Genomic DNA, 26,472 nt, shown 5'->3' with positions numbered 1-26,472 from the left:
TGAGCTGGTTCTTGGCGCCGATGTAATGGATGCTGATTACCAGCGGTGAGGGCATCGTGGAAGGGACTGCAGAGCTGTGTGAGATGAGTGGAATGAGGCCCCAGGTGCTGTTTTTCTGCCCAGGATGCTCCTGGCTGTCATGGGCTCCCAGGGGCTCCAGGCATGCACCGCTCTTCCACCTCATCTCAAAGCAGAATGCCCCAGAAAGGGCACCTTTACTATCCAGAGTGGCTAGAGTCGCCGGTGGCTGTGCGTGGGGGCTGAGGGCTAGAATCAGGGCAAGGGGCTTTCAGTGAAACGCAGAGCCAGGCAGGGACAGCGCGGATCTCAGAACAGTCTTTGTCAGACGGGACACTTCATCCCCGCGGAGCTGTCCGTGCACACAGCGTTCTCTGATTGCCAAGCTGTTAAGCGCTCTGCGGAAGGGAGCTGCTGGGAAGGCGGACGAGGCATCTCAGGTGGGTGAGGGGTTCCGCTGCATCGGCCTTGCTCAGACCCACCATCCCTGGGGAGCTGTCACTGACGCCCAGGTCTCCCCTTCTCAGTACATCCTGTGCCTCCTTTCTGGGCTGCCTCTGTCCCTCAAAGGGGAGCTCCCCACATGGGTGGGATTATTGTTGAGAACAGTCAGGGTGTTGACGAGGATGCAGGACTGAGGTTGCTCCCAGAGTCACTCAGTGTCCCTCGTTTTGCTCGGAGACATCCTGACCTGGGCAAGCTCTTTAGGGAGCATCTTTCCTGTCTGTGCCGCATTCTCCATGGCCTTTGCACTCTTTTTGCTTTTGTTTTAAACACGTCATCAATTCATTGCCTGCAGCAGCTTGTACTGCCTTTTGGTTTTTCTTTGCAGAACAGCTCTGGAAGTGAAGTGTGTGTGTGTGTGTGTGTGTGTGTGCGTGCACTACTCTGGACTGGGTGCCTTACACGCGTTAACACACTTGATCAGCTCAGCAACACTGTGGAATAAGTGTAATGTGTCCATTATTCAGATCAGGAGACTGAGATTCAGAGCAGGGAGGGAACTTGCCGGAGACCACATGGCTCGCAAGCAGCAGAACCTGGGTTTGAACTGACAGCGGCCTGACTTCAGAACCCACGCTTTCCCACCCTCCTACTTCACACCCATTTGAGTCCAGCCATCTTGGTTCTGAATCATAACCCTGACTCTCCTGGCCACATCCTATGCTCCACATTACATGTTACTCTACAGGTTACCACCCTGGGTCTCTTTCCTATATAAGAAATAGAAATATTTGTGGAAATCCTAATGTTCATGACATCTCTGCCATTTTATCAGGAAAAATTCTATCCTACCAAATACTGGTGTAATGTACTTGGCCCCCCTGGATTGGATTGGTATAGGTTAAGAGCAGATATAAGGTCTGAAATAATCCCGGTATTCCTAGTATGTGGAATTATTATCATGGAATCATAATGGCAGTTTGCATCTCTGTTGGGCTCTTTCAGCTCCTGTGTTGGCTCAGGAGAAACCTATCACATTAGTCCCCTTTTGTAGTCGGATAGTTGGGCTTGCCAGAAGGCACACAAATTTGGGTTAACTCATTTCCAGGATTCTGGCATTGTAGACACAGAAACACCGACTGTGAAGTTTTATGTAATACAAACACTGGAAGATTTAGCAATAGGCCTGCCAGGCGGCCCTGACTTCTGGCTGCACAACAAAGGGGGGTGGTTGGTGCCAAATGGGGCAACAGAAGGTGAGTTTGGGGCCTGCAGAGCCTCGGGTAGCCCAGATGAGCGAGAGAGTATTGGCTGTTCATTTTAACTCCATCCTTGGAGGATTCCCCACCACAAGCCTAAGGAAGTAATAAAACCTCATGCATTATTTTTTGATATCTGGAGAGAAACACGTACCCTAGAAATGCTGTGGACTAATTCCATGGTTACTTTGTCATTAAAGAAACCAAAATACTGAGAGGTCACCATAAACACAAAAAGGCAGAGAGAGAAGGATTAAATGGTGTTTCATGTAAGGATTTTTAAAGGCAGACAGAATTCTAGTCTGAAAGCAGTGCAGGCATGGCATTTTGCTTGGGGAGTTCAATTCTTTGGAGAAAATACAGAGACAAAAAGACCATTTTGATGGTATTTAAAATATCCCTCTGTCCAGTGTATCTAAGTGAGTCTAAATATATTCAGCATTTTTTTAAAGGGCAGATATTAGGCCCGATTCAAGGTATGGAATATAGATTCGAAAGGGTTAGTGATAGGTGAGTGCCTTTCAGGTAACTTTGCATCACAGACCAAGCCCGTTATTGAGGACTGTACCTATGGAGCAGGCCCGTGAGCTTGTGACTGAGTTTCCCAACCTGCCAGGCTCCCATCTGCTTAGGATGAGTATTTTTCTGCCCTCCCTGGTGAGCCACTGTGGGCCACTCGCCACACCTTACACCCCTTCCCTTTAATACCTCGCTTGGCTTACTTGTGAAATCCACATGCACCCACCTGGATCTCACAGAAGATGTATGAAAAGTCATGGCCATGAAAAGGGCACGGAAATCAAATTAATTAATTTTGCTTTTTCCCCACGTTTGTTTATGTCTGTCTGGTACTTTTCCTTTTTAAGCCTGCCATCTCTTTGAAAGTGAGCCGCACAGTGATAATCCATTTTCTTCATTGTAACCCCACAGTGTATGTATTCCACATTAAATAATAAAAGGGATTAATAATTAAATCAAAATGAAAAACCACTTGTTTCCTCTCTATAACCCAAGGGACAGATTTCCTGGGCTGGTGCCAATTTATCAGTGATGATTAGGGAATATGAGGTAGAAGTGCACAGAGATGACAGCCTGAAAGCAAGATAATGTGAGTTTGAATATATTCATATACAAGTGAAAAGGATGAGATGGTGAGGGAAGGTAAATGTGAGAAAGAGCCACAGAAACTGGACATAACAGGTAAAATCCCAGTAATTATCGTCACCTACTGGGGCTGTACCATATGCCCAATTTTATTCCAAATGTTTTACATGTATAAACTCATTTAATCATTTCAGAAAAGGTACCAGGTAGATACTGTTCTCCCCATTTTATAGATGAGAAAACTGAGGTGCAGGAGGGTGAGTCAACTGCCCCAAATCTAGTAAGTGGTTGATCTGGAGTTGAACCCAGGCTGAGTGGCCCTTGACTCACACTCAATGTCTGAGCAACTCCACAAAAATGGAATGCTTAAATGATCCAAGAAAGAAGAGATAGACAAATATCATGGGATAAGAAATGAAACAGAAAAATCCATTGAGAATAAGAGAAAAACAAAGTGAAAGAAATAGGAAAGGCCAGGCACGGTGGCTCACGCCTGTAATCCCAGAACTGTGGGAGGCCAAGGCAGGCGGATTACCTGAGGTCAGGAGTTCGAGAACAGCCTAGCGAACATGGTGAAACTCCATCTCTACTAAAAATACAAAAAAAAAAAAAAATGAGCTGGGCGTGGTGGTGAGTTCCTGTAGTCCCAGCTATTCGGGAGGCTAAGGTATGAGAATCGCAGACAGCAGAGGTTGGCAGTGAGCCGAGATTGCGCCACTGAACTCCAGCCTGGGTGACAGAGTGAGACTCTGTCTAAAAGAAAGAAAGAAAGAAATAGAAAAATTAGAGTAAGGAGTTGAGAACGAAAGAAGGTTTTAAAAAAGCAAAGGACAAAAAGGAAAGACAAAGTGAAGTGTAAGTGGATGTGGGCATTAGAACGAAAGCTGAGGAGGAGGAAAGAAAAAACGGATGAGAGACCCAGCTGAAGGGAACTGCGTCTTGGCGCTTGCCATGGGGCACTGCTCATGCGCTAACTTATTTGACTTTCCCATGGCATTTCAAGGTAGGTGTTATTAGACACATTTTACAGAAAGAGAACTGAAGGTCTGAAAGACTAATGTCCAAGGCCACACAATTAGTTCATGGCAGAGCAAAAAGAACAGCTGACAATTACAAAATGCCAAAGAAAGAAACTGAAGAATAGCAAATAAATGGAGAAACATACTGTATTCATGGATTGGAAGACTCAATATAGTAAAAACGTTGATTCTCTCTGAATTCATATACAGATTCAATGCAATTTCTATCAAAATCTCACAAGATTTTTTATAGATATAGATAAAATTATTCTAAAACTTATGTGAAAAGGGAAAGCAACTAGAATAGATAAAACAATTTTGGAAAAGAATAAAGTGGAAGGAATCAGTCTACACAAGTTCAAGACTCATTACATAACTGCAGTTATGAGGAAACTCCAGACTATGTGGTATTGGCAGAAGGATAGACACATAGATTGATGGAACAGAACAGAGAACCCAAAAATAGACCTTTGCAAATATGCCCAACTTATTTTTGACAAAAGTGCAAAAGGAATTCAGTGGAGGAAAGACAGCCTTTACAACAAATGGTGCCGGAGCAATTGCACATTTTTAGGCAAAAAAAGAACCTTGACCTAAGTCTCAGAATTTATACCAAAGTTAATTCAAAATGGATCATGAACTTAAATATAAAACAATAAAACTTTCTAGAGAAAAACATGGGAGACACTCTTCAAGATCTAGGGCAGGCAAAGAGTTCTTAGACTTGACAAGAAAAGCACAATCCATAAGAAGACAAACTGATCAATTAAACTTCCATCAAATTAAAAACACTTGCTCTGAAAAAGACTCTGTTAAGATGAAAAGGCAAAATTACAAAGTAGGAGAAAATATTTGTAAATTACATATCTGACTGACAAAGGACTGGTATCTAAAATATATACTTAAAAATTCTCAAAACTCAACAGAAACAACAACAAAAGCCAATCAAATTAGAAAATGGGCAAAAGACATGAGAAGACATTTTGCTAAGGAGGATATGTGGAGGGCAAATAAGCACATAAAAAGATGGTCAACAGGCCAGGCGTGGTGGCTCATGCTTGTAATCCCAGCATTTTGGGAGGCCGAGGTGGGCAGATCACCTGAAGTCAGGAGTTCAAGACCAGCCTGGCAAACATGGTGAAACCTTGTCTCTACTAAAAATACAAAAATTAGCCAGGCATGGTGGCACACACCTGTAGTCCCAGTTACTTGGGAGGCTGAGGCCGGAGAATCGCTTGAACTCAGGAGGCGGAGGTTGCAGTGAGCCGAGATTGCACCACTGCACTCCAGCCTGAGTGACAGAGTAAGACTCTGTCTCAAAAAAAAAAAAAAAAAAATGTGGTAAACGGCATTAGTAATCAAGGAAATGCAAAATAAAACCCAATAAGATAGCACTAGAATGGCTAAAATAAGAAATAGTGACAATAACAAATGTTGCCAAAGATGCAGAGAAACTGGATCACGGATACAGTGTTGGTGGGAGTGTAAAGTGGCATAGTCACAATGGAAAACAGCTGGACAGTTCTTTGAAAAAAAATTAAAAAAACTAAACATACAACTACCAGATGACCCATCAATTACACTTCTGGGCATTTATCCTAGAGACATGAAAACCTATATACCTATGTTCACACAAGAACCAGTACACAAATGCTTATAGCAACTTTATTCATAATTGCCCCAAAGTGAAAACATCCCAGATGTCATTCAGTAAGTGAATGGTTAAACAAGCAATGGTACCTTCCCACTATGGACGATTCCCACTGTGGTACATTCCCGCTACTCAGCAATAAAAAAACCACACACACACACACACCCACACACACCCAACAAGCACACATGCACACCCCTAAATGAATCCCCAGATAATTTTGTTGAGTGAAAAAAGCCAATCCCAAAAGATTACATACTGTATAATTCTACTTACATAACGTTCTTGAGATGACAAACACAGACCAGTGGTTGCCAGAGGTTAAGGAGAGGGTGGGGTGGGATGGAAGTGGGCGTGGCTATAATAGGGCCACATAAGAGGTCCTCCTGGTGATGGAAATGTTGTTTTCTTATTGGTTATGTATTCGTTTTGATAGTGTACTACAGTTTTGCAAAATATTACCACTGAGAGAAACTGGATGAAGGGAATGGCAGATCTCTGTTCATTATTTCTGAAATTGCATGTGAATCTATAATGATCTCAAAATCAAAGAGTTTAGTGGAAAAATAAAGAATGACTGCAGTAGACAAAGAGATTGAGTTAAAGAAGCATAAATGCACTAAACGGCATTTATGATCAAGAGAATGAGTGAAAAAAGACAAAAATGGAGGGGAAAAAAAGAACCAAACTGAGAAAGAGAGTGAGGGAGAGGAAGAGAAAGGAAATAAAATGTGACCAAGCGTGAGTGTCTAGGAGGAGTCAGGGGAGATTGAAAGAGATGCAGGAGAGGTGGTCGGGGCTGGGGGCAGGTGCCCTGGGACAGCCACAGGCCCAGGCCTCCCTCCCACTGCCCTGTGTCTGGCTTTGGCTCCCTCCTTTCCAAACCCCTCCCTGGGCTCCTTCTACCCCTTCACCAGCAAACCTGTTTCTCAAGCCCCCTTAGAAGGCTTCCCTGCTCCATAAGGGCAGCCTGCCTTCGCCCCTGCGATGCCTGTGCCTCTCCCTAAGGGCGCGCAGCATGGATGCTGGAGTCTCTCCCGGCAGCTCTGCCGCCCCCAGGCAGTGGTCTGAGAGCTCAGAGGGCAGGCAGGCCTGGTATGGAAGATCCGCCTGTCTAGCTCAGGTGCCTACACAAGGTCTGGCCTGTGGTAGGAGCTCCCTACTCATTTTTGAGGGCGTTCTTCTGGAGAAGGACCCTTCACAAAGCAACCTGACTTGGCCGGGGAAGCCTTCATACTGTGATGTCCAGTGGGCTGGTTCCTGGGGCCTGACACCCATGGCTTCTGCTGGCACTGCTGGACAGCCCCCTTGGTGAAGCAGAAGCAGCACCTCCCACTGCCCAGGGTTCCAGGCACCAAGTGCTCAGCAGTGCAGTCATCCCTGGGGTTGGGGTGGTGGGGTCACACTCTAAGGGGGAGACACAGGTTTGGTCCCAGGAAGCATCTGAGGTCCTCTTGGTTCTTGCACCACACCCCACTCCCATTTTCCTTTCTGAGCAGCAGGAAATAATGTAGGATAATGGCATTGGACCTCCCTGATTGTAAAGTCGGGTGCCTGAAATCTGGGAGAAGGTGTAGGGTGAGCAGCACACCCAGCCCCAGACCACCAAGTCACAAGGGATGAGAATGAGACTCCAAGTTTGCTCTCTCCTTCCCTCCCCAACCCCTCCATTTCTCCCCCACCCTCACCCTTTCCTGTCCCCCATACTATCTGGCCACCCTATTGATTGATCCCTGGTGGCCAGGAAGTGCCGTTGCCACCTGCCAACTGTTCAGATGATCCATGACCTTTGCCCTCAGCTTGCTCTGGCCTGGAACGATAATGGAAGTTAACATTTTAAGCACTAGCCAGGATCTCCAGGGTCACATGTTAAAGCTTTGGCTCTACCATTTAACTTAGCACGGCTCTTGGCAAGGGTTCCCGCCATCCTGGGCCCTGTTGACTAGAATAGCTCTCTTATCAGAATGTCAAGGTAGGAGGAACTAGATAAGCTGCTGCTGCACAGGCAGGGCCTTCAGAGGCAGCCGCTCACGCCAGCCCTGGCTGGCAGAATGTCAGAAGTGGAAGCTGTCCACTCTGTTTTAAAACAATTCCAGAGAAAGCCACTTCACAAGTCTTTTTGAGAAATACACTCAGGTATTCTTACTCAAATACCTCACTACAATCTTTTGAACTGGAACTCCCATTCTTCTTGTTTTTTTCTTTAGAAAATAAAAACAAAACACAGAAAGATTCCTTCGTGGCTGACGACTATCTTAACAGTTATCTGATGACAGATCCGCACTTGGAAACACTGCCAGCCCTCAATGACCTGTCTATAGCTCATACACAGGGAACATTTTCATCCAAAAATGGCCCCTTTGAACTACCTATGGATTCCCTGACCCCTGCCTTCTCTCCACCATCCTTCCACCTCCAGCCTAAATAGTCAATCAGTATTGGCTCAGAAAATGCGAGTGTTTGCTAACATTCTCCTAAACAAAAAGCATAACCCTGCCCCAACGATCACATTCCAAGGTTTTCAAAGATTAATGATTGCTGGCACATGATAGGTGATCAAATGAATGGTTGTTGAACAAGAAAAAAAAAAAACAATGCAGAAGTGGATGTAGTTTTCAAGTACATGAAAGCACAGGACACCTGTTTGTGGCTTCGCCCACCACAGGCAGGAAGAATCAGGTCATTTGAAGGGGAAATGGAAACCAGAGAATGGGCATTGTAGTCGTTTCTTCCCTCCTTGGGGGTTTACTTCATCACGGATGACTAGAGCAGCCTTCAGAGTCTCCCAAATTCCTGGACAAGAAACCCAGTCAGGTGCTTGCAGAAAGCCCCAAAGGGATCTTGCTTGGCACCAGGGACAGCAAGGCTGAGGACTGCTGTGACAGGGCCACACACGTGTCTCTGCTGGACCCACAGACAAAGAGCTCTGCACTGCTCAGGACTTGCCAGCAGACTCTGGGGAAGCCATGGTGGGGAACCCCACTAAGATCTGACTTCATCCCAGAGAAGACAGCTAAGCTTTGGGGACAGCCCTGGGCAGAGTGAATGTGGCCCAGGTTCGCTTTGACCCCCCCTCACCCTTGGCTCCTCCTTTAGCTGAACTGCTCACTGGATAGAGCACAGGCAGGCTACTTAAATAAAAAATGCTGCCTGTGAGTAATGCCGGCAGTTTATAGCAGCTTTTGGAGAGGCCAGAAAACAGCCATGCCTGAGTGGCTGGTTCCCTTTCTGTTGGAGAGCTAGGTAGTAGGTCTAGAACGTTGTTCTGGGGACAATCCTTGTGCTTTGTGGAATGTATAGGCAAATTTTCCATCCTTTCTTTTTCTTTTTTTTTCGAGATGGGGTCTTGCTATGTTGCCCCAGTTGGTCTTGAACTCCTGGGCTCAAGTAATCCCTACCTCAGCCTCCTGAGCCGGCAATTTCTCTATGTGTTGTTTCCTGTCTTTCAATGGTGGCCCTGCTGCTGCTCTTCCAAGAAGCACATACGCTGTGCCCCAGGCCTCCCACTGAAGGCCTTATGCCTCTAGGCAGAATGGTGCCATCTCAGGTGAGGTCCATAGATAGTTTAAAATACCAGCTGAGCCGACCAAACTCTTTATGCCAGAGTCCAACCATGGGCCTCTAACTCCCACATCATTTGCTCTGCCCTGTTCATTCCTCAGATTCCAGGAAGCCTGAGGGCCTCATTCAGCCCATGATGCAATTTACACCTGGCTTTGAGGAAAAGCAGGGATGTGGAAAGACAAGAGCAGCTTTCAGAATTAGCTTTTGTTAGTGGAAAGACCCTGAATTTAAAGCCAGAGGACAAGAGTTTTGGAGATAGCAGTGCTGCTGCCACTTAGTGCCTGGAATTCTGTTACCCTTACTCTCATCTATAAAACAGAAGAAATAAGCTCTGCCCCACAGGACTGGTGTCAAGATGAACTCATGTAAATGTATATAGCTCGGCACCTTGGTTTCATAAATATTAGCCTTTTCCTCACATGGAAAAGTGCTTTGAGAACCAGAAAGCCCGATAAAGCATATGGCTTTTGATGAAAACGAGGCATATTTTGGAGTCAGATATAGGAGAGAATCTCCCTTTATGAGCTGTGCACCTGAGGCGAATTGCACAGCCTCTCTGGGCTTCAATTTTTCACCTGTAGAATGAGGATGATAATCTCAGCTTATTAAAAGGATTGAAACAGAGTAAAATACTTGGCGTGTTCCTGTTGATCTTCTTCTGGTGTTTGAAAAGGCTCCTGGAACAGGTTTTGGGCTGGCATTGCTCACCCTGATGTTCAGGGTAGGCCCTAGAACTCTGGGGGCCGGACTTGAGGCCCTCCACAGCCCCTGGGGTTGGAGAGCCCTGTTTGAGGGAAGGCACAGATAAAACCAGGGGGCCAACAGCTCTGCAGGGAGAAGCACTGACTTGAAGAGAAGCGGAGCAATGACAAGGCCGGCCTTCTCTGTTCCCTATCCTCTGTCCTCACAGCCTTGACCCCTGGCCTTTCTGAACCATTTGAAAGCTGTTTGAAAGGAGATAGGGAGGTACGCAGGAAGTGACTTGGGCAGCGAGGGGGGCAGAAATCACAAGGCCGTGTTTCCAGTTTGGCCACACTTAAAAGAGAAAGCAAGATTAGGCTGGGGATCTAAGGCTGAGGGGGGCACCGCCCCCCATCCTGGCCCTCCCTGCTCCCATTTGAAGGAAGAGTCCTACCAGGTGAAAAATATCCTCCACACCCCACCCACTCCTGGCCACTGTTGCCTCTCAAACCACTGCTGGGAAATCTGGGGCACCCCCAGGTTGCCCTGGTCTAGTGCCAGAAGTGAAGGTGTTTATGGCTGGGCTCCCAACGCCCAGGGCAGCCTGCAGCCACGGAGATCTCCAATTTCCTAAACTTGGACCTGCCCTAAGCTTTTCCTTATCCCCCCTGGCTCCCAGTCTAGCAGGTTCCCTGTGAAAACCTGCTGCCCAGGTGATGGACACCTGAGGGTGTCGTCCTGCCCTCCAGAACCCGCGAGCTGGGGGAGAAATGGAGGAGGAAAAGAAGACAACTTACTTGTTGAGATCGGAGCTTCCGAGTCCCACTGATGCTAACTTCTGGGGTGTCCCTTAGCGGCGGTGCAGGGGGCGCTCAGGGCTTTTGAGGGGACTCCCCAGCCCCTGCCATGACCCCACGGAGGAGCTGTAGCTGGAACCTCTCCCTGTCGTGGGGTCCTGTGGGCAGAGGTACCTAAGCCATCCTGTCCCTTCACTCGCGGCCCCTTGGGTCACTCCCTTTCTCTAGCGAGAGCAGCTGGAACGATCTCTCTCTCTTCCCTCTCTCTCTCTCTCTCTCTCTCTCTCTCTCTCTCTCTCTCTCTCTCTCTCTCTCTCTCTCTCTCTCTGTCTCTCAGTGTGTGTGTGTGTGTCCCCTCCTCCCTCTCCTCTCTCCCTCCGTCCCTGGTACAAATGAATCTCTGGGTAGTAACGCGACTGGAAGGGCCACCGGCATTGGCGGCGGGGGGCGGGCTGGGGTGGGGCGGGGGCTCCATGTGATCGGGGACGCCGTCAGCTCGGCAGGACTGGGAGGGAAGAGGAAGGCGGAGAGAGAGCCCGGCAGGCATCCAGCCCTCCGCTCGCGTCCCCGCGGCCCCCTGCGCCCTCCCCTGCTCCCCCTGCCCCCGGCTGCACCTCTGCTGCGGGGTGCCAAGGACGGAGACCTGCGCGCGCGCGTGTGAGCGTCCCATGCCTGTGTGTGAGCGCCGCGTGTCACGCGTGTCCGTGTGTGAGCGCCGCGTATTTAGTGGGTGCGGTAGAGCAGACAGAAAGAAGGGAGAAACTATTAGGGCAGAAATCTTGGCTCGGAGCCTCGGCGGGGCTGCTCAGTCGCTCCGCGGTGCGCTAAGCGGACGGTTGGCAGCATTTCGCCGTTTCCCGAGAGGGATGGAGCAGATGGGGGGATTCCTTTGGGAAGGCGGGGGAGCCACAGTCTGGGCGCTGCATCCCCCGCCCGACGGCTCTGATTCCCGCCGTGGAGTGAGGGTCCGGGGGCCTGATCCGCCAGCTGCAGGTGGAGTAGGTCCAGGGACACGACCCAGGCTAGCTGTCCCCGGGCTCGCTGCTCACCCCGGACGATCTCTCCCCGGCGTGCGGCGGCGGCTGGGCGGCGATGGCTGGAAACGCGCCCTGCACGGACAGGAGGCCCGAGCAGCCGGGAGGGAACGGAGCTCAACCTTGCCCAGGTGTGGGCAGAGCCGGCGTCCTCCGCGCCGCCTCCCGGCTCTCGCTTTTGGATTCCTACCTGCCTTGAGGACAGATGATGACCAGAGTGTGTTCTTTAATTCGTGGAAGCCGTAGGAAAGGCAGCTGCCAGGGCAGGCTGAAAGGGAGGGCTGCTGTCTGGGGAGGGCCGGCAGGTGCCTCTGAGGACCGGTCTGTTCGGGGTGGCCCTTCTCACCCGGTGGTGTTCCTTCTGGCCCCTCTCGGTTACCCAGCCTCTTGGGGTCAACACCCCCCCTGCCAGCCTCCTCTCTCAGGGCAGACACAGCTGGTCAAACGTGGGGTACCCCTAGCACCTGGCACAAGTGCTAGGTGAATGATGTCTACGACCAGAAAACTGGTTTATTACGTTGCAATGAGAAAAATGCTTGTCACTAATACTGGAGGGCACCAAGTCCCTCCTCTCCTGTAAGGACAGTGACAGGGAAACTTAGTCTCTAATAGTGGCCTTGGGGTCCTCTTGCCTCGGAGACCAGCGTACACACAGCCCATTGCCCAGGCACCCTCCCCTGGGACAGAGCACAGAGCGGTCCAGCCAGAGTGGGCCTCCTGATTGCCCCTCTTCTCTCTGTAGAGGGGGCGATTGTTAAATGTGGCTGCAACAGGCCCTAACAGGAAAGCTCTGTGTCCCCTTAGGGGACTCAGCTTGCCTAGGTGCTCTCGCACTGCACCATATGTTGTTTGACCTCAGGGCTTAACACTATTGCGGAGAAAGTTCTTAATTCCCTAATTGCCTAGTTCTTGGGAGAGGCTTTGGCTGTGCAGTTCTCAGGTCCAGATAACACACACTATAATCATCTGCTGAGCCCTGAGGAGGGGCTCTGTCCTGGGGCAGCAGTTGCTTTTGGATTAGGTATAAAGACCATGATATTCCTTTTGCCATTACGGGGTAGGGGTCGTGGGACCCGGACTGACTTTAAAGCAAAATATAGGGTGCTCTGGGAAATACTGTTTTGCAAAGATTCTCTCAGTGATGGGACCTTGGATCAGGAGACAGAAAAATTTGTGTCCAGGTCTCATCTGAGAACTGAAAAATGAGAAATTTGGGGATTCTAGTCCTGAGCAATTGTTGCAAACTTGGAGGAGCTTTGAGAGGCCCAAGCCTCTCAAAGAGCACAGACAACATCCGAGGATAGCAATGCAATAAAAGAACTACTCAGGGAGTGGTACAAGGTGCTAAGTGTGTCTTTCATTGTCTGAAAATTGCTGAGGCGGTGCTTGAAAGCAACAGAAAATGTGTGTGTATTATCACTGTTAATTAGAGTACAGCCTCACCTCTTCTGTTCTCTTTATCTGCTTCTCTTACCTTCTTTCATTGAGCGGGAGATCGGTTCACAATTAAAGATGTCCTCTTTAGAATATAAGACTTGCAGAAAATTATTTTTTCTCCTATTTATAGAAGTTATATTTGCATTTAGGAGCCTGGTAATGTCTCATAAATATTTCCTTTTAGATAAAATATTAATTAAAGGAGTTTGTCGAGTTATACTCTGAAATCCTAACTAAATAGCTTCTAAAACAAATATTTTAAGCATTTTTTCTCATGTCAGGAGAATTCTTCATACATCCATAAACAGCAGATATCTATCGAGTAAGGACATATTATTTTGCAATATTTAACATAATACTGTAGCTGCTATGCAGTTTAAAAAAACAAAACCAGGCATTGCCAACACTGCCAAATCCATGTGGGATTACCTCCTCTTCCCTCAGGAGAGAACCAGCCACCTGAGTTTGGTGTTTCTCTTTCCCATGGCTTTTAAAATGCGAAACAGACACACACACAAACACACACACACACCCCTACACCTACACCTACTCAGTTAGCGAATGTTGACTGTATTTTTATGTCCACACACTCTCTTGGTTGATAAAGGCCTACTATGTTTGAGACACTTTGATAGGTGCTATGAGAGAGACCAAAAGGTATAATGGTGGGCTTTGATCTCAAATGTCTCACATCTAACAGGGAAGGTGGCATATCTGCGGGTGGGGGGAAGTCAGCAGACAAATTAACAGCATAGGATTTTAATTCTTAGGTGTTAATTGGGAGCTGGTGTGGAATTGACAGGAATGCTAACACAGCTCGGAGAAGAGGAGCTGGGACTGACTTCTGACAGCAAGGCTACGCAGAGAAGGAAGGTCTGAAAGACTTCGGGAAGGAAGACTAAGGTTTGAATGTGATGAGAGGGAGAGGAGTCAAGGAGCCGGGCTGGAAATCAAGGCTTGGGCAGGCAAGGCTCAGGGTGCTCAGGGACCACAAGAAAGGGAAGGGTTGCTGCTGGGGGACCTGGGCGGTAAAGTGGTGATGCCAGTGGCTGTAATTAACGCAGTGCCTACTATGTGCTGAGCTCTGCTCGATGCTTCACGTAAGTAATTGCTTGTAATTTTCTCGACAGCCTCGGGAGGGAGGTAGCTTTCGCACCTTTCTCCGGAGAGAAAACAGGCTCAGACAAGTCAAGTCCCCTCACACTGGCAGGAATTTCAGACCTGCTAGCAGAACCCAGTTTTGTTAGTTTCCAAGATCATATTTCTAATTGTTATGAGATGAACGGTGTCTCTCCCAAATTCAGATGTTGAAGCCCTGATTCCCAGTGCTTCTGAATGTGACTGTATTTGGAGACAGGGCCTTTAAAGGGGTGATTAAATTAAACTAAGGGGCCAGGTGTGGTGGCTCATGCCCATAATCTCATACTTTGGGAGGCCGAGGTGGGTGGATCACCTGAGGTCAGGAGTTTCAGATCAGACTGGCCAACGTGGGGAAACTCTGTCTCTACTAAAAATACAAAATTAGCTGGGCATGCCTGTAGACCCAGCTACTCGGGAGTCTGAGGAAGGAGAATCGCTTGAACCTGGGAGGCGGAGGTTGCAGTGAGCCAAGATCATGCCACCGCACTCCAGCCTGTGCAACAGAGTGAGAGTCCATCTCAAAAAAAAAAAAAAAAAAAAAAAAAAAAAAAGAATTAATTAAACTAAGACCATTAGGGTGAGTCCTAATCCAATCTGACTGGTATCCTTATAAGAAGAGGAACTACTTTGAGGACACTAGGAGAAGGCAGCTGTCTCCCAGCCGAGCAGAGGCCTCAGGAGAAATCAACTTTGTTGACAACCTTGATCTTGGACTCCTAACTTCCAGGGCTGTGGGAAATCAATTTCTATTTGAGCCATCCAGTCAGTGATGTTTTGTTATGGCAGCCCTAACAAACGAAGACATTAACCACGCATCTCTGCCTCTCAGAGGGGCCTCATATCCCAGGCTGTGGCATCTGGATTTTCTTCTGCAGATTGAAAGCAAGTATTAAGAATTTCTGAGTTGGGGGGAATTTTGAAAATCATTGTGAAGATTTCCCTGGGGGTTGTCTGTGTATGATTCATTCATTTATTCATTTCAGTGAAGACTTACGGAGCACGTGCTTTGTGACCTCTGCAATGACAGGGACCATGTTTGTCTTGTTCACCTCTGGGTGCCACTTGCTCCCAGTGCTAAGCACAGCATCTGCTACATAGGAGATGATCAATAAATATTTGTCAAATGAAAGAAAGGATATGGCGTAGGTTCTGCACTTAGAGAAAAATGACAAGACAAATACAGAACTTGCCTTCAAGGAGCTGAGAGTGTGGTGAGGCTGGTAGTCAGTTTGTGGTTAGTTTAGGTGGAGCTGAGATGATTGTGCAGTGCCACCCAACAGAGCTTTTGCAATGAAGAAAATGCTTGATGTCTTGTCTGTATAATGTGGCATTGTGGCTACTGCCTAGGTGAAATGTGGCTACTGTGAATAGGAAAGGGAATTTTAAATTTTAATTAATTTGCATTTAAGTAGGCACTATGGCTGGCGGCTACTGTATTGCACAGTCTAGGATTGGAGGCAGGGAGAGCGTTCGTGGGCTGGGCCCTGGTGCTGGCCTGAGGTGATAAGGCTGCAACAAGGCAAAGGAAGAAAGAGCCGTGGGACGGGTAGTGGGTTGCACAGTCTGGTGGCAACAGTGCCACCCCCTGGGGTCATGTATGAAATGCAGAATCTCAGGCTAGACCCTCCACTTGCTCAAAGAGAATTTGCCTTTTAACAAGATATCCAGGTGACTCCTATGCACACTGGGGCTTGGAAGAGCATGATGTAGAAGATGTGGCTGAGAAAGGGTCAACAGGAGCCCAAAGGAGAAGAGGAATGAAACTGGATGGCTTGGAGCTGAGCTGGGCTAAGCTCCCCTGAATCTCCAGAGGCACTGAGATCCCCTCCTCTGTGGACACCTTGACCCCTCTGCTTCCCTCTGATAGAACTCCGATCACATGTGTTGGGGGTTCTGTGACCTGTCTCTGTCCTCTACCTGCAATCTACAAGTTCCTTAAGGGTGTAAACCTTGTTTTTTAAAACTCAAGTAAATGTTTATTGAATGCGTGCATGCCTGGTGTCAGGAATGAGAAAATTAGCAGGAGTAGGTGACTGGGACAGGAGAGCTGCTGAGTTTGATTCTAGACATGCTGCATGCATGTCTAACTGAAGATTGGTGAGAACTCCACTAATTGCAACTCCACTACTTGCAACTCCACAAAAAGTGGCAACTCCACTAATTGCCTAAGTGGAGTTGTCTGAGAAGAGGCAGGAATGGATGTCTGGTGATGACGGGGGAGTCAAGGATGGGGTGGAGATTTTGGAATGTCATCCACAGAGGGGAGAAGACTGAAACTGTGAGAAATAATTTAGGTATCTGGAGGAGGGTGGAGAGAGAAGGAGAAGAGGCAAGAGCTGGGAACTAGCTCAGATCTGGGACAGAGGGAGGAGGATACAGAACAGGAGATAGAGGAGTGATCAGGATGGCTGGAGGTCAGCAAGGCTGGGGTGGCAGAATGACCTGGAAAGGAAGAGTGGCAAGAAAATTGAGTGGCCAGTGTGCCGGCATCCCTCGTTAATAGAATATTTCTTTCATAGTATTTATCCCATGAAACCTGTGTACAACACAGCAGAGGTCCGAAGTAGGTAAGTACAGATCCAGAAAAGTCATGGAAAATAGGGCCAATGGGAAAAAAAAAACCCTAATCATTGACCAGGCCATCAAGCTGTCATTAGTGACTTTGCAGGACGTGTTAAAGAGGCCTCCTATTCATCTCACAACTCAAAACAGACATGCTCTCTGGGAAAGTGGCCTGATATTCATGTTGATGCCTTGACTTCTCCCGGTGCATAAGCTTCCCACTTGTCATTGGATCATCCCAAATTCACTGTTCCTTTAATGCCATTGAATTCTGACCATAGGGAGCACCAATGGTAGCTTCAGCTTCCCTGAAACAAGCTTCCCGTTCCTGAATTTCCTCTCACTCTTGAGTCCAGGCCCAGGTGCCTGAGAGAGGCATTTGCCACAGCTGGCCACACAGTTGACTTTATCGAGTCAACATCTGTTTCTAGAGGGCACAGCACTTAGCCCCAGGACTCAGCTTGGTGCCCAGCGCTGAGCTTCCAGTTATTGCACCGCTAGGGGCAAATGATGTTTTTCTTCCTATCCAGTGAAGTGGGCTCCTATTTGGCAAGGAAAGAAAATGAACAACTTTAATTCCTTCTTAACTTTTTTCATAACAACTCTCTTAATTCTGTTTTGTGGAAAACTCCATAGACATGCTGACCAGCAAGCACCTGCCCTGCCTGGGTGTGGTTTCCACAAGGGGAGCAACAGCACCATCTAGTGTTTGAAAGAGATTTTACACTAGGTAGAATACATGTATTTACTTATCTTGATCTTTAGTTTTTGTTTTATTAAGGTAATATATTGGCCGGGCGCGGTGGCTCACTCCTGTAATCCCAGCACTTTGGGAGGTCGAGGCGGGCGGATCACGAGGTCAAGAGATTGAGACCATCCTGGCCAACCAACTCCGTCTCTACTAAAAATACACAAAATAGCTGGGAGTAGTGGCGCATGCCTGTAGTCCCAGCTACTCGGGAGGCTGAGGCAGGAGAATCGCTTGAACCCGGGAGGTGGAGGTTGCAGTGAGCCGAGATCGTGCCACTGCACTCCAGCCTGGGTGACAGAGCGAGACTCCGTGTCAAAAAAAAAAAAAAGTAATATATGAAAGTAATATATTTGAAGCATCACATTCTTCTAAATAATTTGAAACAAAAGCAGTTGGGTTTCCTCTTTGACCATCTTCCAATCTGCAGAGGTCATCACTTTCATTTCTTTTGGCTATTTTTTCCCTTTGGTTTTTGTCTCTAAATGACACCCTTCTAGTAATACTTCTAGATGCTTCCATCTTCAGAGACGACCTATGAACTTTCTACCACTGAAGATGGAAACGTGGCTCCCTTTCCTCCCCTGAACCCACGACGTGCCCACATACTTCCCATTTCTCATCCAGCAAGGGAGCTGTGTCACAACTTTGGTTGGATGAATACTCAGTTTTAATATTTTTATGTCTATAAAGTTCTGTTTGTATGTAGCTGATCCATGCAGCAAACCAGATTGCTTTGTCTTTCCTGCACAACTTTTTTTCTTCTCTGGAGGGGCTAATTAATTGTCTTGGTTTGGTTTGTGTAGTTGTGTTTGCTGTCATCGCCAATTTCTTTTTTCTTTTTTGGGGGGATGGAGTCTCGCTCTGTCACCCAGGCTGGAGTGCGATGGTGCGATCTTGGCTCACTGCAACCTCTGCCTCTTGGATTCAAGCAATTCTGTCTCAGCTTCCTGAATAGCTGAGATTACAGGTGTGCGTTACGCGCCACCATGCCCGGTTAATTTTTGTATTTTGGATAGAGACAGGGTTTCCTCATGTTGGCCAGGCTGGTCTCAAACTCCTGACCTCAAGTGATTTGTCTTCTTCAGCTTCCCAAAGTGCTGAGATTACAGGCATGAGCCACCGTGCCTGGCCTCATCACCAATTTCAATGCAAAAATTTCCACCTACCATTTCAATCTCCTCTCAAGATGTCCAGATGCACCAGAAGTCCTACTGATTCCATCTGGAGAAATCTCCCTGGTGCCTTCTGCTCCCTTTGGTCTGGCCTGGTTGCCCTCTCTGCCTAGCGCACAGCTGGCTTCCTGGCATCTCTGTTTCCTTTGCCTCACTCCCATATTGCATCCCCTGTTTCCTGAATCCCATGCGTGTTTCTTTCTTGGTTCACTCTCTTACTTTTTAGGAAGAACACGTCCTACCATTGCTTCCTAGGAAAGAGAGTGGGCAAGGTACAATTTTGAGATTCTGCATATCTGAGAATATCTCTATTCTGTTCAATTGACAACTTGGGCAGGTGTAGAATTCTAAATGGGAAATTATTTTTCTTCAGTATGTTAGAGGGATTTCTTCTTCTTCCACATTTCAATTATATTGTTAGAAGCACGAAGCAAGTTTCATTCCTGATCCTTTTGCGGGTCCTCTTTTTCCTTTCTGGAAACTAGCCAGATCTTCTCTTAGTGAGTAGTGGTGTGAAATTTCACAACGATGTGCCTTGGTTGGGACTGTTTTCATCCACTGTACGGAACACTGGGTAGCCATTTTAATCATCGCCTTTCCTTCTGGGTGTTTCTCGCGATGCCTCTTTCAGGATTTCCTCCTTCCTATTTTCTCTGTTCTCTCCTGGAATTCCTCTCACTTAGGTGTCAGATCTCAGAAGCCTCTCATTTCCTCATCTTTTTTCTCTACTTTTGTCTCTTTGTATTTTTGCAGTATGTCCTAGTAGATCTCCTCAACTTTTTTCTTTCAACCCTTCCATTGAGATTTTTATTTTTCTATCATATTTTAATTTCCGAGGGCTCCCCTTTTTTCTATTCCCTGAAGGATTTTTGGAGCATCCTCTTTATTTGAAGCGTTCTTCTCCCTGCACAGACCCTGTTTCCTCCAAGATGCCTTTTCATGCTTGTGTTTTTGCTCTGTCTTTCCTCAGATGCCTGGTAACCTGGCAAGAGGAGGCTCTGGGCCTGTGAACTTGACGTCTGTCGGGTTCCCTGGAGGGTGTTCTGGCAGGCCATTTTGTTACAGGAACACTTGGTATCAGATTTTGCTTGCGGGAGAGTCAGATTCCTCAGGAAGAGCTCTTTCAATCTCCTGCTTGGAGGACTGAGTCCTGACCGCCAGCCATCTGAACCCAAGCTGAAGGAGAGAGCTTGGAGTCTTGGCATCTAGTATGGATATGTTTACTTCGTCATCCTTTGAGGGGGTCTGATAAGCCCATCCTTAATGGTTCTGTGTGTTTTTCAGTCAAGAGACCCTTTGTTTTCCACTTTTGAGAGAACAAATCTCCAGGCTTCTGCCAGGAAGGGCTGGGAGAAGTCTCTTGTTTGGGCAGAGTCCGGGAGGGGAACAGGAGGTCTAACTAGGGTGCTTCCTGAATGGACTCTCAACCCATCCTCCCCTTCTTTTGGCTGCTTCCTTCACCCCCCACTTCCAGGGGTAGATACGGTCATAGACATCTAAACCTTTTGGGAGTCTGAAGTGTCAATTGCGCTGGTTCTTGGTTTGTTTTTTTTCTTGCACAAGTGTAGAATGCATCTGCTTTCTGGGTTTCAAGAAAGTTGCTATTGTTTCCTCTCCGGTTCTTCTCACCCTTCAGGGTTTATGCTTTTTTAAAAAAGCTGTTGTTTTATTGGGATTTTGGATGGGAGCAAAAGTAGAAGCATTTCTTTAACTTGCCATCTTTATGCTGAAGTCATTCATTCATTTTTAATCACCCATTCTGTAAACATTCTTGACCTTCTCCTATGCAGTAAGCTCTCCGGTAGATTCTGATGTGCACTGATGAAAAAGGCTGTGTTTACTGCCCCCATAGGGATATGTATTTTATGTGGTATCAGATAAATAAATAACTATACAAGCTTAAATCTCAAGGGGACACGGCTAACGGTGATGGTTGGGTGTCTCCATGAGGGTCATCTGTCTTCCAAGAGACCCCAGAAGGTGATGTAGCTTAGACCATTTGCCGAGGTGCTCTTGCAAGTTTAGACACCTAATTTCCAGCACAGCCATCTCCCGAGAACACCCATCTCCACCGACTGAAGTTCAGCCTCCTGATATCTAGATGAGAATGTGAATTCGTTAATTAGCTGTGTGACTGTGCTGGGAGCAAAAATACACAAGATGGCACGATCAGCACATCTCTCCCTACAGGGGGGCTGGACAGGAAGCCAGATCTTGATTGAAGCATGGCTGGGTGAGTCTGGAATCCAACAAGGGCGTGAATTGTAGATGCCTTATGGCCATTTTTCATGGCTCCTGAACAAGAAGTAAGGGCATGTTCGCTGGACTGGACTGTGGGAGCCTGCTGAATGAGGCTTACCCTTCCTGGAAAGTGCCTGATTCATAGCCCTGCTGAGGCCTTTTTTTCCTTCAGGTACATCAGGTCACATTGGGGGAAGACACAAAGGAATTGGACTTTTTCTAGATGGGGTCAGACTCCCCCACCTGCCTCCAGCTGATCAAGCCGTCCCCCTGACACTCTGGCAAAGACAGATCTTACTGGGTCAGGGGACACTGTCCCTCACTAGATGCAGGCTCCAAGTGGGTCACCCCACATCTGTCTCTTGGTGGACACACCTGCTGGGGGAATTGAAGAATTGCATGAGGGGCCTGATGAGCTCTAGAGGGTCACAGAAAAAGACCACCCTGCCTCACTTCACAGTAGCATCAGGGAACATGTATTGGACAGTTGTTCCCAGAGAATCCCTTTCCCCAGAGAACCTGGCAGTCCTTAGCCCCTGTGCCTTTTTGAAAAAAAGAAGCCAAGCCAAGCCCCAGAGCTGTGGGGGTGGGGAGTAGCCAGGATGGGATCTTCCTCCTCTGTTAGGATTTGCAGGGCATGGCTTCTGCTTACTGAGCCAGGAAGGACAAGGCAGGACTGGGGTGTGGGTGGCACAGTTGGGCATGGGGAATAGGAATTGGGCATGAAAGTGCCCCATGTCACTTCTGCTTCAAGGCACCAGGGCAGGCCAAGAGCTTGGGCACTGGACTTCCCCGCTGCATCCAGGGAAGAGGCAGCCTGGCCAGAGGTGGGCCACTCTGGGGGCCAGGGTACATGACCACCCAATTTGAGCAGAGGCTTTGGTGGGGGAGCTGCTGTCCCCAATCCCCCTACCTGCCCCCACCCTCCCACTCCATACCACCCTCCCCTTTCTGGTGTCCCCAGGCCCCTGACCCCGCCTGATCCTCGTGGCTGTGGACATCACTAGAAGGGCCTCAGCTCTCTTATCCAGCAGCACCACCTCCCGCAGGCCGGAGCCCTTCCCTGTGTGAGACTGTAGTTCCGAGGAGGCTGCAGTCCCCGCATGAAAGCCAGGGAGAGCAGCACAACATACACTTAGGTTTTTTTGTAGGATTAAACACAGTTTTGTATTTTTTTAAAGGGGTTTACAGGAGAAGATTATTAACTTGACCAAGAGCCAGGAGGCCAGGGCCAGTCTCCGCCCTCCTCTTCAGCTGCCTTCTCATGCTGACATGATCTCATAAGATACCGTTCACCAGAGCGCTGTGGGAAGGGCCACACAGACAATGAAGGTCGCTATGGTGACTGTCCCCTAAGCAAGACCAAGAGCCCTTTACAGAGCAGAGTCCCTGTTGGGATTCTCTTGCCTGCGGGCAGGTACAGCCCTGCATCCTAGTACCCAAGCCTAGGCCAGGCCTTCTGTGCTGTCTGATCTCCAAAGAGCATCCCAGCCACCCAGCACCTCTATTTCCACAGCCCCTGCGGCCCCCAGGGTCCCTGGAGACAGCTGTCTCTACCCACAGGTTACAGCCGGGGAAGGCTCGGTGTGGCCTCCGCTGTGCATTGGTAGAGGACTCAGAACTGACACTGGAACTTCCTCGTTCCTGGCTATATTTGACTTTAGTATTACACATAATAGTAATAGCAAGCAATGATATTTTATATAGTATTTAGAAGCTGCAGGGCACATTCACACAACGTTGTATATGGCAAATAGAATTTGTCCCTTTTTCCAATGAGAAAGCGAATACGCAGAGAGATTATATAACCATTCAAGGTCAGGCTGCTGTGACATAGCAAAGGCGGACCTCAAGCCCAGATTTGCTGATCCAAGTTCAGTGTTTTTCCTACTACCCAAGCTCCCTGAGGCTGTCACCCTGAAGTGTGGGGCCCTTATTCTAAAGCACGTTTTCTTCCCCTGAATGGAATCCTCATGACACAGCCCCCAAGGCACCGCAGGCTCAGAAAGAGTGCAGGGACCCTGGCCAAAAGGCCAGTGAGACCCGCTCTTTGGAAGTTCTAGGACATTCTGGAGAGGCCTGGGGTTTGCAGTTGGTCCCGTAGGCCCTGGGCATGCGAAAAAGACTGTCCCACGGCATCAGCTGTGGGTGGATCTTTGAGCAGCATGGTAAGGAGTGGGGCAGATCACATCATCTAATGTGGCTGAAGGGCGTTGACTTCAAGGTCTCTGCACTGCTTTGTCTTTGCAGAAGCTGATGACTTCCAGAGCCTGGGTGAAGGTGCATGCCGAGTGTCTATCTGTGCAAGGGGAATTTGCTACCTACCCACCCCTGCCCACTTCCCCCCAGCATTCAGTGAGCACAGGGGCTGACCAGCTGGGAATGTGTGAACCTGCTTGTTTTGACTTCAGATGTTACAAGGACACGTGGGAGGCAACTGGGGATCTGGAACAAAGTGAGATGCTGAAGTATGGAACCAAAGAAAGACACAGGCCAGTGTGGACCACAATGTAAAGCTTGGGATCTCCCTTGAGCCCCTGGCTTTAGCTTGCCAAAGGGCCCCGGCGTGGTTCTCTGGCCTCACTCCCTGCCAACTCCCCAGCCCAGATTTCCTTTCTCCACAGAGGAATGTGAGAAGCAGGGCCATCACCATCTGTTGCTTCTCTGGTCAGAGGTTCCAGCTTGAACTGCCTGCTCTGTGGGAATCTGACAGGTCTGGGCATGACTGAGGGGGTGGTGGGTTGTCCTCCCAGGGTCTACTGGCTGCCAGAGGAATTGTAGCCTCCAGTGAAGATCATCAGCCAGACCATCATAACCTGGTAACACCGTGGGTCTTCAGAGAGGAGGCGGAGAGGGTGGGTTATACACACAGTATAGGGGCCACTCAGCTTTGTCCTCAGCCCAACCCCCTGCAGATGTGGGTCTTGGTGTCTCTCCAGAAACAGAATGAAAAGTACCTCCCCTGCTCACTCTGCCAGAGATGGCACAGTACAGGTCTCCTGTGTGTCCTGGCAGCCCTGTGGAAGGCGCAGTGGGCTCTGTGGATCTGACACCTTGAGCACCTCATGCCTTGATCTTGAGTACGTGTGAGACCCCAGAGGGCACCTCTTGGAAAAGACTTTCTTGGGTCAGGGTGGTGACACTTTGCAGGGGAACAGGCATCCTGGACTAGCAGGTTGGGTGAGGCAAAGAGAGACACAATTTTAGTCATCCTTCATTCATTCTTTGGACAGGCATCACTCTTGGGAGCTCTGGAGTGTGAGGATCTTTGGGAGATACAGTGATGACTCGGAGGAGGTCCCTACTCTCCTCCTAGGACTTCAAGCCAGTAAAGGAGAAAGCCATGATCACAGATAAAAGCAACCTGAGAAGTAGCAACAAAGTCCTGCAAGAGTGCGAGAGTTAGGGGAGGAGGGCGTGACCGCTGACTTGGGGGTTGGAAGCCTTCATGGAGAAGGCTTTGGGAGGCTGCTGTCTCCCCTCTGCTTGCTGGGGACAGAGGTCAGGAAAGCAGCGAGGCCACATCTTCAGAACGAAAAGTAGGATTTCTGTGGTGAAGCCACCGTGGGGCTCTTGGCCTGTCTTCTTGCCCTATTTGTATTCATCACTCCAGCCTACCAGACAGCCATCTCTGCCACAGTGCTCAGACGACCTATATACACGCCAGCCTTTCCCAGAGATTTATTTTTATATATTTACTCTTTAAACTTCTAGTAAGTTGCCCACATTTTTTTTGGTAGACCTTATCAGGTTTTTTTTTTTTTTTCCCAAATGTGTCAAAAAGGAGAGAAATGTAAAAGGAAAAAAAAAAAAAAAAAAAAAAGAGGAGGCACTCTCCAACCTGCCCTTGTGATTTCACCACCAAGCCCAGGCACCGGGGTGCAGACATTTTAGGTCTTCCCTGAGGTTTGCCAAGTTCCTCACCCCAATTCCTGAATGTTCGAAGACTGAGAGAGAGTATTTTGTCTTTGTGATCTGCTTAGTATTTATGCTTCCATTGCACAGTGGAGGTGGAGTCTGGGATCTGAGCCCTGGTTCTCTATCTATCATCCGTGTTCTCTTGTGCAAGTCAACTGCCAACAAGCCATGAAGGCGCAGGCTGGGAGACACATGGGTTCTTTTTTTTTTTTTTTTAGATGGAGTTTCACTTTTGTTTTTTGTTGCCTTGTTGCCCAAGCTGGAGGGCAATGGCACCATCTCGGTCACTGCAATCTCCGCCTCCCGGTTCAAGTGATTCTCCTGCCTCAGCCTCCTGATGTATGGGTTCTTTAGCACTTGTAAATGAAACAAGTCACTTCTAGCTCAATACAAATCACCCTATGAATTCTAAGGGGCATTAATAGGAGCATGATGTCTAGAATGAAGGAGGTGATGGTCCTATTTCACTGGGGCAGGTGGGAGCGCACCTCCAGAGGGCTGGGCCCCGAGGGCTAGGTGTGAAGAAGGTTCTTGCAGGCTGGAGTGTTTGGGCGGATGTTGTTGAGGCAGAAAGCACAGGAAATATGGGCAGGCCAGAGGTGACTTCTAAATTTCCTTCCAATGCAGGGAGTTTGTGAATCTATGAACCTTCCTTTTTCATTCCAGGAAGCAGCTGCTTGGGGAGTGGAGGTCCAAGGCTTTTCAGATTGCTGGTGTGGTACCTAGCTATGGAAGCTACTGAGCAGTCAGGTTCACAGAGTTAGTGCCTGAGTGCAGCCTTGACCCCTGGTCTCACCACCGACAACACCAGGACCCCTTTAGGATGGGTGTTCAAGGCCCTCCAGGTGCACCTCTTGCTAAACCTCTGCTGCCTCATGCCTAAATACCTCTCTGCCTCCCTCACAGGCAAAAGAGATCCAGACGATAGAGTAACATCAAAGGTTCTGTGAACTGCAGGTGAACAGACGATCATCTTCACCTACGGGGCTCATCGCCGTTTCATTCCTGTGCTTCTCGGGAGGAAAGCTACCGCGGAGCAGCCCCTCAGCAGAGGAATCCGTGGTGGAAACCCAAGCGTCCTGGCTGCAGTCTCCTGGGAACTGGAGTGTGAATGCTTTCCTTCTGACGGCAGACAGCTGAGAATCTGCAGGGTTAAAAGTGCACAGTCCGGGAAGGTTCTGTTCCCAGGACAGCGCTATCGAGTCCACTTGCGGGCGCTCCACGCGGTCTACCTAAAGGGAACAGCCTGCGGCGTCGGCACCCTATTCATCTCTAAGGGTGGGGAGATGGAAAAATACCGTGCTGCTTAGCATTGATGAAGCGCTTGCTTCAGGGAAACTGACTAGAATCTATTTAGTCTCCAGAGCGTTTCGAAGAGGTAAGCAGGCCTCAGGGCACTGCAGAGGGACCACATCTTTTTCTAGAAAGCCTGGGACAGAGCAGAATGAGGCCAAGCCTGAGGGCTTCTGGCTCCTTCTCTTCCTTGTGTAATGCCCTTTCTGACTGGTGTGAGTGTCAGGGCTCCGTGAATAACCTGCTGTGTGTCTCTGGGTGTGAAGTTTGGGCTATGGGATGTGTCTGCACAATATCCTAGAGAAGGAAACATTTTGTATCTGTCAAAAACCTACTAGGGATGTCAAAATAAGAAACGATATTTGTAAATATGAAATTCTGGGGAAA

At 48.4% G+C, this 26,472-nt stretch overlaps 1 protein-coding gene across 1 annotated transcript in view; it reads right to left on the bottom strand.

The window, feature by feature from the left end:
* The window catches only part of KCNJ5 (potassium inwardly rectifying channel subfamily J member 5), a 31,902-nt gene extending 20,956 nt beyond the window's left edge, over positions 1–10,946 (bottom strand). Inside the window, exon 1 of the mRNA XM_004052427.5 lies at positions 10,538–10,946. The gene's annotated coding sequence lies outside the window, so the exon portion shown is untranslated. The remainder of the gene's footprint in view (positions 1–10,537) is intronic.
* Between the last annotated feature and the right edge of the window lie 15,526 nt (positions 10,947–26,472).

Source organism: Gorilla gorilla, chromosome 9 (genome assembly GCF_029281585.2).
Source record: "Gorilla gorilla gorilla isolate KB3781 chromosome 9, NHGRI_mGorGor1-v2.1_pri, whole genome shotgun sequence".
Classification (NCBI taxonomy): Eukaryota; Metazoa; Chordata; class Mammalia; order Primates; family Hominidae; genus Gorilla; species Gorilla gorilla.
This window is presented reverse-complemented; position numbering and strand designations above follow the sequence as displayed.